At 35.7% G+C, this 17,281-nt stretch overlaps 1 protein-coding gene and 1 non-coding gene across 5 annotated transcripts in view; one reads left to right on the top strand and one right to left on the bottom strand.

Annotated features, from left to right (window-relative positions):
* The window catches only part of RNGTT (RNA guanylyltransferase and 5'-phosphatase), a 338,823-nt gene that overhangs the window by 46,222 nt on the left and 275,320 nt on the right, over positions 1-17,281 (top strand). The window lies entirely within an intron of this gene.
* On the bottom strand, positions 16,674-16,780 carry LOC143685337 (U6 spliceosomal RNA). Its single transcript, XR_013176583.1, has one exon. It is a non-coding gene; the product is annotated as a U6 spliceosomal RNA (small nuclear RNA).

Raw genomic sequence — 17,281 nt, 5'->3', positions numbered from 1 at the left:
TTTATAGAGATTTGTGAAAATGGAATGTGGACCTTGTTTCTTCAGCTAGGTTTATAAGGTTGTTTCTTTCTATTTACAGATTCCTTGTAGCCATGAGTCTGTCTTTTCTAAGAGACAGATTGCAGTTAGTAAATTCATCCTTTTTTTTCTTTAGGCAAACCAAAGAGTTCTTAGATATTAGATTGAGAATTTACTATTTCTTTTAAAAGTATTGTAATTTTCCAATTAAATATCCAGTTAGAATTTTTACTGGTGCTTTAAAAAATTGTCACAGAGTTAAAATAACTTTACATATGAATTCTGCCCCCTCATTCTGCCCTCCTCTAAAGGGTAATGTTTTCTTACTTTTCATAAAATAGACTTGGCCTCACAAAAAATATTTTCCCAGGGGCATTAGGGCATAGGGAAGTTGTTGAGAAGAAGCTATTGGTTGTACTTCTACATACACAAGTATATGGCATAAGCCAAAAGTGGGGAAATTAAGTAGTAGTGAAGTTAATAATTAAGGGGCGTGTAGGAAATAATGGTTGACAGTAAACTCCGCAGCTCATTTATTAGTAGGAATGGATCACAGTCCAGGAAGACAATGCCTTGATTGTTTTAAATAAATCCTGTAATATAGTTATTTTGGGCTTAAAAACAAATTCCCTTGTTTGAAAAACATTGTTTTAACAATATATTTACCATTTTAAGACTGGAAGGCCACTAAGAAGTTTAAATTGCTTTCAAATATAGAAATAATTTCAAAAATCACTTGTATCCTTTTAGTCTAACTCATTATTTTCTGGGTTTAGAGGTCTCAAATTGCTGAATTACATATATAGAAAAATAAGAATCATATTCTAAAGAAAGTCTAATGAATAGCATAGCATAGCATATAATATAGATGATTACTTACCCTGTCTTATGTATGACATTTTTGTAAGTAAATTCAAATTCTATTTTAATAAGAATGACATTAGCTGTGAGTATATATTTAATGTTTTTGATTTGTAGTATGGTATTTGGTTGTGTAAAAGAGTTTAAAATTATGAGTTATTACTTTGCAAAATGGGGTAAATTTTGAGGATTTTTTTCCCATAGAGAGTGTCTTAAAAATGATATCTATTTTATATTGCCATTAAATCTCTACAGTTGAAAATAACTCCAGCAGCATTAAGAGAAACTGCCAAGATGGACGTGTTTGTTTAGGGAAAATAAATATGATATTTAAAATAAATCTCAAACTTAAGGAGTATGAAAAATTCCCCAGCCTTATTGTGGATTTATCTTTTTCTCTTTATAATTCTGCCATGCTTTGCTTTATGTATTTTGAGGTGATATTTGGTATATACAGATATGTATAAAAGATTATTTTATCTTCCCAGTGTCTTAACTTTTATCATTGTGAAATATCCGATACTAGTATAGTTGCAAAAGCTTTCTTTGCATAGTGTTTGCAAGAAATAGCTGTTTTTATTTTTTTATCCTTTAACGTAAGTCTTTTATAAATATCATGTTGTTGTTAGATTTTATTTTTCCAGGGAACAGTTTTTGCCTTATTGGAGTATTTCCTCTGTGTACATTTAGTATACTGATATAATTGAACTTATTGTATTACTATTATTTTGTTCCACTGTGCTCTGTTACTTTTTTCTTTTTGTGCTCTGTTACTTTTTAGCTTCCTTTCTTTATGGTTAATTAGATTCTATTGTTCCATTCCTTTCAACCCATCACTTGTAATATACTTTTCTTACTATTTTTTTTAGCGGTTAACCAAGACTTCAGTATGAATCCTTGACTTTTTAAGATCTACGGTACCTTGATATTTTTATCCATTTTGACAATGCAAGATTGTAGAACCCTTGAATTCCATTTATCTCCCCCCGTCTTGTTTATTTTAATTCACTATATATTTTAACCCCCACAAGGCATTATTATTATTTTGTATAGTTAATTATGTTTACCTACCTATTTTCCCTTTCTGGAGCTCGTCATTCTTTTATGTATTTTGGTGCTTCCATTTGGCATAGTTTCTATTTACCTGAAGAACTCTCTTTAATATTTCATTTATTTCAGGTTTGTTACGATATAGTCACTTGGTGTTTGTGTGAAAATGTTTTTCTTTTTGCCATTGTTTTTGAAGAATATTTCTTCAGAATATAGAATTCAGGGCTGGCAGTTATTTCTTTCAGCATTTGAAGATATTCTATAATCCATCTCTGTTGAGAAATCAGCTTATTGTTGCTTCTTTGAAAGTAATTTCTTTTTATTTTTGGTTTTTAGCAGTTTTATCATAGTGTCCCTGCCTGTGATTTTCTTTGTAACTTCCTGCTTGCTTTTTGTGGGGATTCTTGTATTATGGCTGGATTTTTTTTTTTTTATTAGTTTTAGAAAATTCTTGGTCATTTTTTCTTCAAATATTTTTTTTGACCCATTCTCTCTCTTCTTTCCTTTTGGGACTCCATTTATATAATAGATTTAAAAAAATTATTTTTACTGTCTCATGTTTTTTCCTGTATTTTCCATCTTTTTGTTTCTTTATTTTTGAGTCTGGATATTTTCTATCTTCCAGTTTACTAATTCCTTCTTTAGCTTTGTGTAAGCTGGTTTTTTTTTTTTTTTTTAATTTTTTTTTTATTAATTAACGGAAAAAAAGAAAGTAACCCAACATTTAGAAATCATACTATTTTACATATGCAATCAGTAATTCTTAACATCATCACATAGATGCATGATTATCGTTTCTTAGTACATTTGCATCGGTTTAGAAGAACTAGCAGCACACCAGAAAAAGATATAGAGTGTTAGTGTAGACAAAAGAAATAAAAGTAATAATAATAGTAAAAAACAAACAAACAAACAAAAAACCTATAGCTCAGATGCAGCTTCATTCAGTGTTTTAACATGATTACTTTACAATTAGGTATTATTGTGCTGTCCATTTTTGAGTTTTTGTATCTAGTCCTGTTGCACAGTGTGTATCCCTTCAGCTCCAATTACCGATTATCTTACCCTGTTTCTAACTCCTGCTGGACTCTGTTACCAATGACATATTCCAAGTTTATTCTCGAATGTCGGTTCACATCAGTGGGACCATACAGTATTTGTCCTTTAGTTTTTGGCTAGACTCACTCAGCATAATGTTCTCTAGGTCCATCCATGTTATTACATGCTTCATAAGTTTATCCTGTCTTAAAGCTGCATAATATTCCATCGTATGTATATACCACAGTTTGTTTAGCCACTCGTCTATTGATGAACATTTTGGCTGTTTCCATCTCTTTGCAATTGTAAATAACGCTGCTATAAACATTGGTGTGCAAATGTCCGTTTGTGTCTTTGCCCTTAAGTCCTTTGAGTAGATACCCAGCAATGGTATTGCTGGGTCGTATGGCAATTCTATATTCAGCTTTTTGAGGAACCGCCAAACTGCCTTCCACAGTGGTTGCACCATTTGACATTCCCACCAACAGTGGATAAGTGTGCCTCTTTCACCGCATCCTCTCCAGCACTTGTCATTTTCTGTTTTGTTGATAATGGCCATTCTGGTGGGTGTGAGATGATATCTCATTGTGGTTTTGATTTGCATTTCTCTAATGGCCAGGGACGTTGAGCATCTCTTCATGTGCCTTTTGGCCATTTGTATTTCCTCTTCTGGTAGGTGTCTGTTCAAGTCTTTTTCCCATTTTGTAATTGGGTTGGCTGTCTTTTTGTTGTTGAGTTGAATAATCTCTTTATAAATTCTGGATACTAAACCTTTATCTGATATGTCGTTTCCAAATATTATCTCCCGTTGTGTAGGCTGTCTTTCTACTTTCTTGATGAAGTTCTTTGATGCACAAAAGTGTTTAATTTTGAGGAGCTCCCATTTATTTATTTCCTTCTTCAGTGCTCTTGCTTTGGGTTTAAGGTCCATAAAACCGCCTCCAATTGTAAGTTTCATAAGATATCTCCCTACATTTTCCTCTAACTGTTTTATGGTCTTAGACCTAATGTTTAGATCTTTGATCCATTTTGAGTTAACTTTTGTATAAGGTGTGAGATATGGGTCTTCTTTCATTCTTTTGCATATGGATATCCAGTTCTCTAGGCACCATTTATTGAAGAGACTGTTCTGTCCCAGGTGAGTTGGCTTGACTGCCTTATCGAAGAGCAAATGTCCATAGATGAGAGGGTCTATATCTGAGCACTCTATTTGATTCCATTGGTCGATATATCTATCTTTATGCCAATACCATGCTGTTTTGACCACTGTGGCTTCATAATATGCCTTAAAGTCCGGCAGCGCGAGACCTCCAGCTTCGTTTTTTTTTCCTCAAGATGTTTTTAGCAATTCCGGGCACCCTGCCGTTGCAGATAAATTTGCTTATTGGTTTTTCTATTTCTGAAAAATAAGTTGTTGGGATTTTGATTGGTATTGCATTGAATGTGTAGATCAATTTAGGTAGGATTGACATCTTTTTTTTTTAATTTTTTTTATTAATCAAAAAAAAGAAAAGAAATTAGCACAACATTTAGAAATCATTCCATTCTACACATGCACTCAATAATTCTTAGTATCATCACATAGTATGATCATCATTACTTAGTACATTTGCATCGATTTAAGAAAAGAACTAGCAAAACAGCAGAAAAAGATATAGAATGTTAATATAGAGAAGAAAATTAAAATAATAATACTAATAAAAATATATATATATATAAAAAAGGAAAAAGAAAAACAAAAGATACAAACAAACAAACAAACAAAAAACTACATTTCAGGTACAGCTTCATTCAGTGTTCCAACCTAGTTACATTACACTTAGGTATTATTGTGCTGTCCATTTTTGAGTTTTTGTATCTAGTCCTGTTGCACAGTCTGTATCCTTTCAGCTCCAGTTACCCATTATCTTACCCTGTTTCTAACTCCTGATGGTCTCTGTTACCAATGATATATTCCAAGCTGATTCTCGAATGTTGGTTCACATCAGTGGGACCATACAGTATTTGTCCTTTAGTTTTTGGCTAGACTCACTCAGCATAATGTTCTCTAGGTCCATCCATGTTATTACATGCTTCATAAGTTTAGTCTGTCTTAAAGCTGTATAATATTCCATCATAGGTATACGCCACAGTTTGTTTAGCCACTCGTATGTTGATGGACATTTTGGCTGTTTCCATCTCTTTGCAATTGTAGATAATGCTGCTATAAGCACTGGTGTTCAAATGTCCGTCTGTGTCTTTGCCCTTAAGTCCTTTGAGTAGATACCTAGCAGTGGTATTGCTGGGTCGTAATCCATTCTGCCAGTCTATGTCTTTTGGTTGGGAAATTCAGTCCATTAACTTTTAGTGTTATTACTGTTTGGATAATATTTTCCTCTACCATTTTGGCTTTTGTATTATATATATCATATCTGATTTTCCTTCTTTCTACACTTTACTCCATACCTCTCTCTTCTGTGTTTTCGTATCTGACTCTAGTGCTCCCTTTCGTATTTCTTGCAGAGCTGGTCTCTTGGTCACAAATTCTCTCAGTGACTTTTTGTCTATAAATGTTTTAATTTCTCCTTCATTTTTGAAGGACAATTTTGCTGGATATAGAAGTCTTGGTTGGCAGTTTTTCTCTTTTAGTAATTTAAATATATCATCCCACTGTCTTCTAGCTTCCATGGTTTCTGCTGAGAAATCTACACATAGTCTTATTGGGTTTCCCTTGTATGTGACAGATTGTTTTTCTCTTGCTGCTTTCAAGATCCTCTCTTTCTCTTTGACCTCTGACATTCTAACTAGTAAGTGTCTTGGAGAACGCCTATTTGCGCCTATTCTCTTTGGGGTGCGCTGCACTTCTTGGATCTGTAATTTTAGGTCTTTCATAAGAGTTGTGAAATTTTCAGTGATAATTTCTTCCATTAGTTTTTCTCCTCCTTTTCCCTTCTCTTCTCTTTCTGGGACACCCACAACACGTATATTTGTGCGCTTCATATTGTCATTCAGTTCCCTGATCCCCTGCTCAAGTTTTTCCATTCTTTTCCCTATAGTTTCTGTTTCTTTTTGGAATTCAGATGTTCCATCCTCCAGTTCACTAATTGTAGCTTCTGTCTCTTTAGATTTACCATTGTAGGTATCCATTGTTTTTTCCATTTTTTCTTCTTTGTCCTTCACTCCCATAAGTTCTGTGATTTGTTTTTTTCAGATTTTCTATTTCTTCTTTTTGTTCAGCCCATGTCTTCTTCATGTCCTCCCTCAATTTATTGATTTGGTTTTTGAAGAGTTTTTCCATTTCTGTTCGTATATTCAGAATTAGTTGTCTCAGCTCCTGTATGTCATTTGAACTATTGGTTTGTTCCTTTGACTGTGCCGTATCTTCAATTTTCCGAGCGTCATCCATTATTTTCTGCTGGTGTCTGGGCATTTGATCAGATTTCCCTGGGTGTGGGACCCGGCTGGTTGAAAGGTTTTTCTGTGAAATCTCTGGGCTCTGTTTTTCTTTTCCTGCCCAGTAGGTGGCGCTCGTGGAGCTCGTCTGTCTGTCGGTCCCACCAGTAAAAGATGCTGTGGCTCCTTTAACTTGCCAATCCGAATCTCGCAGTCGGCCCGGGAAACCGCGTGTGGAGGGGGCGGTCGCCGGCCGCCGCGGCTTGGGGGAGTGCCGGTCCAAATTGCCCAGCTGGCCCGAGACGCCAAGCTTGGTGGGAGGGCCCTGCTATCCAATGTTCCCAGTCAGACCGGGGAGCCATGTGTGTGGAAGGGACCCCAGTCGCCAGCCGTCCCGGCCGGGAAAACGCGCGCCCCTCCGGTATCTCACCGCAGCGGATTCTCCCTGCCCGTTCAGCCATTCCAGAATGGGGTATGCTGTCTTTTTGGTCTCTGTCGTGGCTCCGGGAGCTGTTTCGTATCGTTTCTGTTTTTTTAGTTGCTGTTCTGGAGGAGGAACTAAGACCCACGCGTCTTACTAAGCCGCCATCTTCTCCGGAAGTCAGGATTGACATCTTAACTATATTTAGTCTTCCATTCCATGAACACGGTATGCCCTTCCATCTATTTAGGCCTTCTGTGATTTCTTTTAGCAGTTTTTTGTAGTTTTCTTTATATAGGTTTTTTGTCTCTTTAGTTAAATTTATTCCTAGGTATTTTATTCTTTTAGTTGCAATTGTAAATGGGATTCGTTTCTTGATTTCCCCCTCAGCTTGTTCATTACTAGTGTATCGAAATGCTACAGATTTTTGAATGTTGATCTTGTAACCTGCTACTTTGCTGTACTCATTTATTAGCTCTAGTAGTTTTGTTGTGGATTTTTCCGGGTTTTCGACGTATAGTATCATATTGTCTGCAAACAGTGATAGTTTTACTTCTTCCTTTCCAATTTTGATGCCTTGTATTTCTTTTTCTTGTCTAATTGCTCTGGCTAGAACCTCCAACAGGATGTTGAATAATAGTGGTGATAGTGGACATCCTTGTCTTGTTCCTGATCTTAGGGGGAAAGTTTTCAATTTTTCCCCATTGAGGATGATATTAGCTGTGGGTTTTTCATATATTCCCTCTATCATTTTAAGGAAGCTCCCTTGTATTCCTATCCTTTGAAGTGTTTTCAACAGGAAAGGATGTTGAATCTTGTCAAATGCCTTCTCTGCATCAATTGAGATGATCATGTGATTTTTCTGCTTTGATTTGTTGATATGGTGTATTACATTAATTGATTTTCTTATGTTGAACCATCCTTGCATACCTGGGATGAATCCTACTTGGTCATGATGTATAATTCTTTTAATGTGTTGTTGGATATGATTTGCTAGAATTTTGTTGAGGATTTTTGCATCTATATTCATTAGAGAGATTGGTGTGTAGTTTTCTTTTTTTGTAATATCTTTGCCTGGTTTTGGTATGAGGGTGATGTTGGCTTCATAGAATGGGGTAGGTAGTTTTCCCTCCACTTTGATTTTTTTGAAGTGTTTGAGGAGAGTTGGTAGTAATTCTTTCTGGAATGTTTGATAGAATTCAGATGTGAAGCCGTCTGGTCCTGGACTTTTCTTTTTGGGAAGCTTTTGAATGACTGACTCAATTTCTTTACTTGTGATTGGTTTGTTGAGGTCATCTATTTCTTCTTGAGTCAAAGTTGGTTGTTCATGTCTTTCCAGGAACCTGTCCATTTCATCTAAATTGTTGTATGTATTAGCGTAAAGTTGTTCATAGTATCCTGTTATTACCTCCTTTATTTCTGTGAGGTCAGTAGTTATGTCTCCTCTTCCATTTCTGATCTTATTTATTTGCATCCTCTCTCTTCTTCTTTTTGTCAATCTTGCTAAGGGCCCATCAATCTTATTGATTTTCTCATAGAACCAACTTCTGGTCTTATTGATTTTCTCTATTGTTTTCAATTTCATTTATTTCTGCTCTAATTTTTGTTATTTCTTTCCTTTTGCTTGCTTTGGGATTAGTTTGCTGTTCTTTCTCCAGTTCTTCCAAGTGGACAGTTAATTCCTACATTTTTGCCTTTTCTTCTTTTCTGATATAGGCATTTAGGGCAGTCAGTTTCCCTCTTAGCACTGCCTTTGCTGCATCCCATAAGTTTTGATATGTTGTGTTTTCATTTTCATTCGCCTCGAGGTATTTACTAATTTCTCTTGCAATTTCTTCTTTGACCCACTTGTTGTTTAAGAGTGTGTTGTTGAGCCTCCACGTATTTGTGAATTTTCTGGCACTCCGCCTATTATTGATTTCCAACTTCATTCCTTTATGACCCGAGAAAGTGTTGTGTATGTGTAAGCTGTTTTTAAACCCACCCATTGATTTCATAATTTCAATTATTTTATTTTCACCTGAAAAATATATGTATTTCTCAGTTCTCTGCTGAAATTCTTCATCTTGTCACTTAAGTTTTTGAACATATTAATCCTGGTCATTTTAAAAGCCTGTAAATCTAATATGTGGTTCTTCTGTGAGTATTTTTCTTCTTCTCATGCCCTTTTTTTAAATATATTTATTATAAACAGTGAACCAGCATACCAACATTCTTGACATACAGTTATTCTTGACATGGTTACAATCAGTGGCTCACAATATCATCACATAGTTGTGTTAATCACCATGATCATTTATTGAACATTTGCATTGCTCCAGCAAAAGAAAGAAAAAAGAAAAAACTCATACATGCTATCCTCCTTACCATTTCTTTCCATTGATTCGCATGTCCTTTTGATTTCCAGTCAATTGTAGTTTTTTGTATACCTGATTATTTCTAATTTTCTAATTAATTTGTAGATATTATGTATGAAAAGTTGTAAAAATAATTTGAAACTCTGCATCATGTTATCTTCTTTCAGAGAGGATATACTTTTGTTTTTAAACAATAATAGGAGTCAATCATCTTATTTCATTCAGAGACCAAACTGTTTGGAAGCTGGGCTTTAGTATTTGCAGGCTGGTCTGTTTTTGGTTCCTAGGGTGTAGTCTTTTGCAAATCCTAACATAAAAGCCTGTGATGTTAAAAACAGGACTTCTTTTCTTTATGGCCTGAAATATCAGATTTTGTTTCCCCAGTGCTGGGAAATTGCTGAAAGCTTTGTTCAGCTTCTTGACTTTCCAGCTACCATTTTTGAAACATGGCCTTGTGAAGAAGAACCTAAAGGTGGAAAGCTGTACCAGATGTCTAGCTCACTTCTCTGGGTTTCCGTTCTCTCTAAATTCTTGTCCCTTTGAAGTCCTTACTCCCTTTATTCATCTCTGATGCATTCAAACAAGTGCTTCTAAACATTTTATCCAGCTTTTTTTTTAATAGCTGCAAAATTGGTATAAATAACAAGGTGCTATTATATAATATAATTATATACACTGTAATGCAGTATAATATGATGAAAGAAATTTAAAAACTAAGGAAAGATAACTTCTCCTACAATTTTCATGCTACTGCCATGTTTGTCTTCCTAAAAATTATTTCTCCCATTTACTTCTTATTCTTTATTTATTTAATTTAAAAATGTATGTAACGGACATAAGGTCCGTGTTCTTTGTAAAATAAAATTGAAAGCATCTAGAAGTGTATAGAATAAAAAGTGAAGTCATCTCTTCCCACTCCAGCTGCTGTCTACTTTTTGGTTATCTTTCTAGATATTAATTTTTCGGTGTATTAAGATACACATGTTCAGTTTTGACCCTACTCCCACCCTTCGCCCTTTTAAAAAATGTTAATGTATTTTTTAGGGACTTAACCTTTTTTTTTTTTTCCACTTGAACATCTTTTCTTAGTCTATATAGTATTACTTAATTCTTTTTAACAGTACCAGGGGAAATAGTTCATATAGCAAACAACATTTTTTTTAGAAGATGGAGGAGATATTAGTCCATAAAACAATGGCAGACCATTGTGAAAAAGAACAAAGTAGAGATTTTGAAAATGATAATCAAGATTAAAAACAAAATTCACAGAATTAAGTTAGCTCTAGAGAAATTAACAAGCTGGGGTATCTAGCTAAGGAATTCTTCCACGGTGTAGCCCAAAAGGACAGAAATAAAAGTATGAAAAATAGTTTAGAGTTACATATAAGTGATTTAACAATATGAAATGTCACAAAGGTGACAAGTACAGTAAGGATAGAATACAGAAAGGATAGAAAGCATTCATTTGAACATTATTTTCTTAGGTTTAATAGGGCTGTCCCATTAGTGATTTTTAAGGACTTAAAGGATGGTAAGATAGTAGAGTAGGTGTGGTCCCCAAACCACCCTGCTTTTGGAGATTTGTCAGAAGGGATCAGGGATGCATCATATAGTTTCTATTCATGGCTAAGACTTACAGATAGATGGGTCATAAGGGAATAAGTTCAGGTGGTATCTGGAGGAATTAATGTGCAAGCTTCCTTGTGCTCTTTCCTCATGAGGGGTCAGTAATGAAAATACAGTAGCATGTATATGATGCTTTTGCCCAGGGAAGTTCATTAGATCCTCAGTGCTGAGGTTTTTACTGTGCTGGTTCAGTAGCCACCATTTAACTTAGCATTTACTAAAATTCTAGAATCCCAAAAGAAAAGCAGGTATTTAGTATAAACTGTATTATTTGCAGAAACACTCTAGGCCAGTGAACCACCCTTATCAGTTGACTGGGAACACTCCTAATACTCAGGTTCCCAGATGCCAGCCGGCTACCAACCTTATAATTAGACCTGTTATATTAACTTTTTTCTGTTAATGCAAGAACAAGGCCAAGAATAGTTGGAGGAACAGGTCGTTAGCAAGAGGAAGGAAATCTCATTTTCAGCACTGAGACTTAGTTGCTTCATAAGCTTCAAAAGCCTATGTATGGAAGTGGAGTTGTTGCAAGGTTGGGGATGTTTAGCAGGGGTGTGATGTAAGGGATACTGAGGATAAAAGGGGATGGAAAAATTGAAGTAATGCATTATAGGATCCAGGCTGAATAGGAAGTAAGGTCAGGATGGAGGTGGGGGCTGTTACACTGTGAATAGAAGGGAATGAAGAGGTTATCAGTCTGGCTGACACTGAAGAATAGGTAGATATAGTGATGGTAAAATAATTGAGCTGTCTAATGAAACAGGTCGAAGAGGGGCATGTTGACTTTGGAATGTGAGCAGTCATTCAGTGTTCATTGAATTGACGTGTCATAAGGTAAGAGCAGACTGGCACAATGATGTGGCCATAGCAGGTTGGTCAAGTTGAGCAGAGATGAGGATCGTTGAAAATAAAATCACTGAACTGTGAAGCCCAGGTTGTTTGATGCATCATCTCCATGGATGCTGATGTTATCAGTGTAATGATAGAAGTTAGCACGATGAGAAATATTGACAGGTTTTGATGAATGTAGGAAATGACTGGAGGTCAGTACATGAAGGACAGAGCTTTATATTTGTTTAGACTTTCTTTGATGCAAGTAAAAGAAACCAACTCAAACCACCTTAGATTAAAAAAAAAAGGAAAATTTATTATAAGAGGAAATGGGTAGAACTCAAGAACAAGAATAAAGCTAGATTTCAGTAAGAGACTTGAACCTGTAAAGCTGCCTAGAATCTAGTTTCTGCTATTTTTTTTTTCTCCCTCATCTCTGTTTTTCTCCCCTTTTAATCTCTGTCTTCCTTCATTTATGACATACTTCTCACTCTCTCTGTCTCTCAGGACTGGCTCTTTCTCATTTTCCTGGGGAATTGTGACTGTCCTTTAGCTTGCCATCTTACATTTTATAACTTTAGCCACATGCAGAGACTAATTGCCCATCTCTGAATCTAAATTTCACATTTCCAGGAGAGAGAATCTGATAGGCTCAGGTTGAGTTAGCAGTTCATTGTACTTCCGTCAACTTTGGCTTAAGTGGGATGTTATCTTGTACAGTCATATAACATGGCTTCCAGGGCTCTTTGTGATTAGGAGGGCAGCTCTTAAAGAGACTAGTTGTGCCCCCACTATGGATATCTGCTTTGCCATAGCTGAGTGACATAGCTGAATAGAAGAAAGCCTTTTGAAAAAAGGGTAGGAAAGCAGTGATGAGATAGGAGAATGGTTTACACTATTCTCTACTACCCCATAGGAACTTGGGTGATGGGTGAATGAGTACCTGGGAGTAACTAGTTTTTAGTTAATATGTAAGGGTGTTAAGGGAAAGATTGCATTATTAGGAAAGGTTATTTATGAAAAAGGGAGTCTAGAATTTATATTGAAATTCTTTGGAAATGTGGTTAGTGATAAGATGAGCCAGTGTTCTTAAAACAGTGAAGACAAGGCCATCAAAGAGAAAAGGTGATTAAAGACTTACATTTTGGTTGGTGATAGCAGTTGACATGGATGAGAAGCATAGATATAAGTAATCGAAAGTTTCTTGGTTGGGAAAACTTGCATTTTCCTTTTATTTTAATTTGAGGTTGAGCATAGTTAGCAGGCAGTGTAAGAGTGGTTAATTCTTTGTACAAATAATTTGACAAAATGAAGTTATTTTGGTTTGAAACTTTATTTTTGTTGGGGTTCCTTTTCCCTAACTCTTATTGACATAGTCATGATTTGAAGTAATGTATTTCTTTTTGTGAATTCTGATAATTTGAGGGATGGGCAGTTTAATAACAGTAGTACATATTCTATGCTGGTTTCTTACATTGTCTCAAGATACCTTTTTATTCATCCTTTGATCACATGCTGTTCCTCATTTGGATGAGTATGATTTACAGGTATACTGAATTAGTAATCTTTCTTAGAATTATTATATAGTTTTGAGTAATACAAAAATGATACTTTGTCAGAGGAAACTACTGTAATGACTGTAAATAGCAAACTTACTTGGCCTAAAGTTATCAAATAGTACTTGTGTGTAAGGTGCATGTGTTAGTTTGCAAGCTTCCAGAATGCGATGTACAGAACTGGAACAGCTTTTAAAAAGGGAGTTTAATAAGTTCCAAGTTTACTGTTCTAAGGAAGTGAAATGTTCAAATGAAGGTACTAACAAGAGGTTACCTTCACTCAAGAAAGACGGATCGGCCTAGAACATCTCTGTCAGCAGGGAAGTCACGTGGCTGGCATCTTCTGGTCCCTTGCTCTTAGGCTCTGTTGCTTTCAGCCTATGTGCCTGTGGGGGTTCCTCACTTTGCTTCTCCAGGGCTGACTTTCATCTCTTGGCTTTCCTTGGCTCTCTCCAGGTTCTGCCTTACTTAACATCTCATGGTGACGTCTGCTGGGCTCCATCCATCTCCATACATTTGTGTCTTTGTTCTCCAAGTGTTGACACCTGTGTCCAGCTCTGCTCTGAAGTTTCTGTTGGTTCTCTCTCAGTTGATTCTGAGCTCTTTCCAAAATGTTTTTTCTTTAAAGGACTGCAGTAAACTGATCAAGACCCACCTGGAATGGGTGGAGTCATATCTAATCAGAAGGACACACTCACAATTGGGCATGCCACATCTCCATGGAGATAATCTAATAAAAAGTTCCTGTCCTGCAATATGAATTAAGATGAAAAGGAACACTGCTCCTGCAAGATTGGATCATGATTAAAACATGGCTTTTCTGGAGTACATAATACTTTCAAACTGGCCCGGTATATCATGCCTGTTATTTTTATTGGACATACTTCTGCCTTTCCTTTTACTTAATATATATTGCAGAGGAAATAGGGGAAGCTAAACAAGTAAAAAAAATTTGGCATATTATAGGAAAGATTAAGAAAGAAAAAAAATAAATGGATGATAAATTTTGAGTTATTTTTTATAAACAAACTCAAGTAGTAGTTAGGTCTAAATTTATATGCAATATTTACTAGCTTTGACAAATTAAAAGATATTCAGTTTGTTCAACTGCGTGGACTTGTTAAAATATATCTATAGTAATATTCTGGAAAAGCACTTGGTTAAACTTTTCCTATATATTAATCCTTTATATTATTTGTTAAAAAAAATGTTGTCCTTTTAGGACTAATGTATGCTAATGTGGCATTTGCTTTGTTTTGACCACTTCAGAAATGCTCAATGATTTCTTAATTTTGTTGAAAATATACTTGTTTATTAGTGAAGCTAGCTAGATAGCTACCTTCTTCATGTAAAACTTGAAAAATCTCCTGTTATTAGCCCCTGCAGAATGAAGGTTTTTCTACTTTGCTAGCTGCTGGAATGCAATATACCAGAAACTCAACGACTTTTATAAAGGGGAATTTAATAAGTTGCAAGTTAATAGTTTTTAGGCCGTGAAAATGTCCCAGTTAAAGGAGGTCTATAGAAATGACTGATCTAAGCCATCTAGGGAAAGATACCTTGATTCAAGAAGGCTGATGAAGTTCAGGGTTTCTCTCTTAAGTGAAAAGGCACATGGCGAACATGGTCAGGGTTTCTCTCTCAGCTGGAAGGGCACATGACGAACATGGTGTCATCTGCTAGCTTCCTCTCCAGTTTCCCGAGAGGCGTTTTCCTTCTTCATCTCAAAAAGTCGCTGGCTGGTGGATTCTCTGCTTTGTGGTGCTGTGGCATTCCCTGCTCTCTCAGATTCTCTTTTTATAGGATTCCAGTAAAGTAATCAAGACCCACCTAGAATGGGAGGAGACACGTCTCCACCTAATCCAGTTTAACAACCACTCTTGATTGAGTCACATCTCCAGGGAGACGATCTAATTAAAGTTTTAGGTGTGCAGTGCTGAATAGGAATTAGAAGAAATGGCTGCCTTTACAAAATGGGATTAAGATTAAAGCGTGGCTTTTCTAGGGTACATACGTCTTTTCAAATTGGCACAAAGGTGCAGAATGTTGAACTCTCTGAATGCTTTCTTTTTCTTTTTTTAGCTTTTCATTTTGCAATAATTTCAAATTTATAGGACAGTTGAAAAATAATACATCATGCAGAGAACTCCAGTAGAACACCCACACCTTAGATAGACCAGTTTTAGCATTTTGCTACCTTTGCCTTTTCCCTGTCTTCCTCCCTGCCATGTTTTTACAATTAAAAAAAAATCTAAGGAGATAATAACAATGAAATCTAATGCATGATATTTGATGGCACCTAGCAGTGGAGGAGAAAAGACTCAAAAGGACATATTGGGACATAAGAAATTGAAAAATAGACTATAAACTTTATATTAATGTTAAATTGTTTAGACTTGATAACTGCACTTGGGATTACATAAGTGAATATCCTTGTATGTAGGAAATGTACACAGAAGGATTATATGCTCAAGTATTATGATGTGTACAAATTGCTTTTATATGTTCAGTAAATGGATGGATGACAGATACACAAATGAAGGAAGAAGGGGAGGGAGGCAACTTAAAGTTTCCCCTTTTAACCACATTATTCTCTATAATTCAGTGCTGTTAAGTACACGCACAATGATATGCTATCATCACCACAATCCATTTTCAAATCTTTACAGTCAACCTAAATAGAAATTCTGTACAAATTAGGTGTCAACTCCCAGTTCTCTAACTCTAATCTATCCCCTGGTAACCTACAGTCTAGATTCTAACAATGAGTTTACTGATTATACTTAATTCATATCAGTGAGGTCATAAAATATTTGACCTTTTGGTTTGACTTATCTTAATGTCCTGAAAATTGATCCATTTTGTGGCATGCATCAGGACTTCATTCCTTTTTATGGCTGAATAATAGGCCATTGTATGTATGTACACCACGTTTCATTTTATCCATTCATTGGTTGTTGGACACTTGGATTCCTTCCATCTGTTAGCAGTCATGAGTAGTGCTGCTGTGAGCAATGCTGTGCAAATATCTGTTTCAGTCCCTGATTTCAATTGTTCTAGATATATGCTTAGTAGGGGAATTGCTGGACCATATGGTACTTCTATCGTTAGCTTCCTGAGGAACTGCCAAACTGTCTTCCACAGCAGCTGTACCAGCAATGAATGAGTAATTCCTATTTCTCCATATCCTCTTCAATACTTGTAGTTTTTATTTTTTAAATAGTGGCCATTTTAGTGGATGTGAAATGATAGTTCATTGTGGTTTGATTTATACTTTTCTAATATTAGGTTAGTGATGTTGAGCATCTTTTCATGTGGTTTTAAACATGTGCATATCCTATATGGAGAAATGTCTGTTCGAGTCGTTGTACCGTTTTCTTTAATTGGCTTATTTGTCCTTTTAATACTGAATTGAAGGAATTTCTTTATATATACTGGATATTAAACTCTTACTGGGTATGTGGTTTCCAAATATTTTCTCCCATTGAGTAGGTTGTCTTTTCACTTTCGTGACAAAGTTTTTTTTTTCTCTCTTTAAAAAAAAAAAAGGAACGCTTCATGAATTTGCATGTCAGTCTTGCACAGGGGTCATGCTTATCTTCTCTGTATTGTTCCAGTTTTAGTATATGTGCTGCTGAAGTGAGCATGCAAAGTCTTTTTTATGCGCAAAAGTTTTAAATTTTGAGGTGATCATGCTTGTCTGTTTTTTCTTTTGTTGCTTATGTTTTGGGTGTAAGGTGTAAAAACTGTGGCCTAACACAAGAAACATTTTCTTCTAGGAGTTTTGTATAAGTCTTGGTTCTTATGTTTAGGTCTTTGATCCATTTTGAGTTAGTTTTGTATGAGGTGTCAGATAGGGATCCTCCTTCGTTCTTTTGGATATGGAGAGCCAGTTCTTTCAGCACCATTTGTTGAAGAGACTTCTCTGTCCCATCGAGTGGATTTGACAGCCTTGTCAAAAATCAATTGACCTTGAGTGGACCACAGTGGCTCAGTGGCAGAGTTCTTGCCTGCCATGCCAGAGACCTGGGTTTGATTCCCAGTGTCTGCCCATGTGAAAAAAAAAAAATCAATTGACCATAGATATGAGGGTCTACTTCTGAACTCCCAGTTCAGTTCCCTTGGTCATTATATCTATCTTTATGCCA

Source organism: Tamandua tetradactyla, chromosome 5 (genome assembly GCF_023851605.1).
Source record: "Tamandua tetradactyla isolate mTamTet1 chromosome 5, mTamTet1.pri, whole genome shotgun sequence".
NCBI classification, from domain to species: Eukaryota; Metazoa; Chordata; class Mammalia; order Pilosa; family Myrmecophagidae; genus Tamandua; species Tamandua tetradactyla.
The sequence above is the reverse complement of the archived record's forward strand: the minus strand, read 5'-3'. Positions and strand labels throughout refer to the sequence as shown.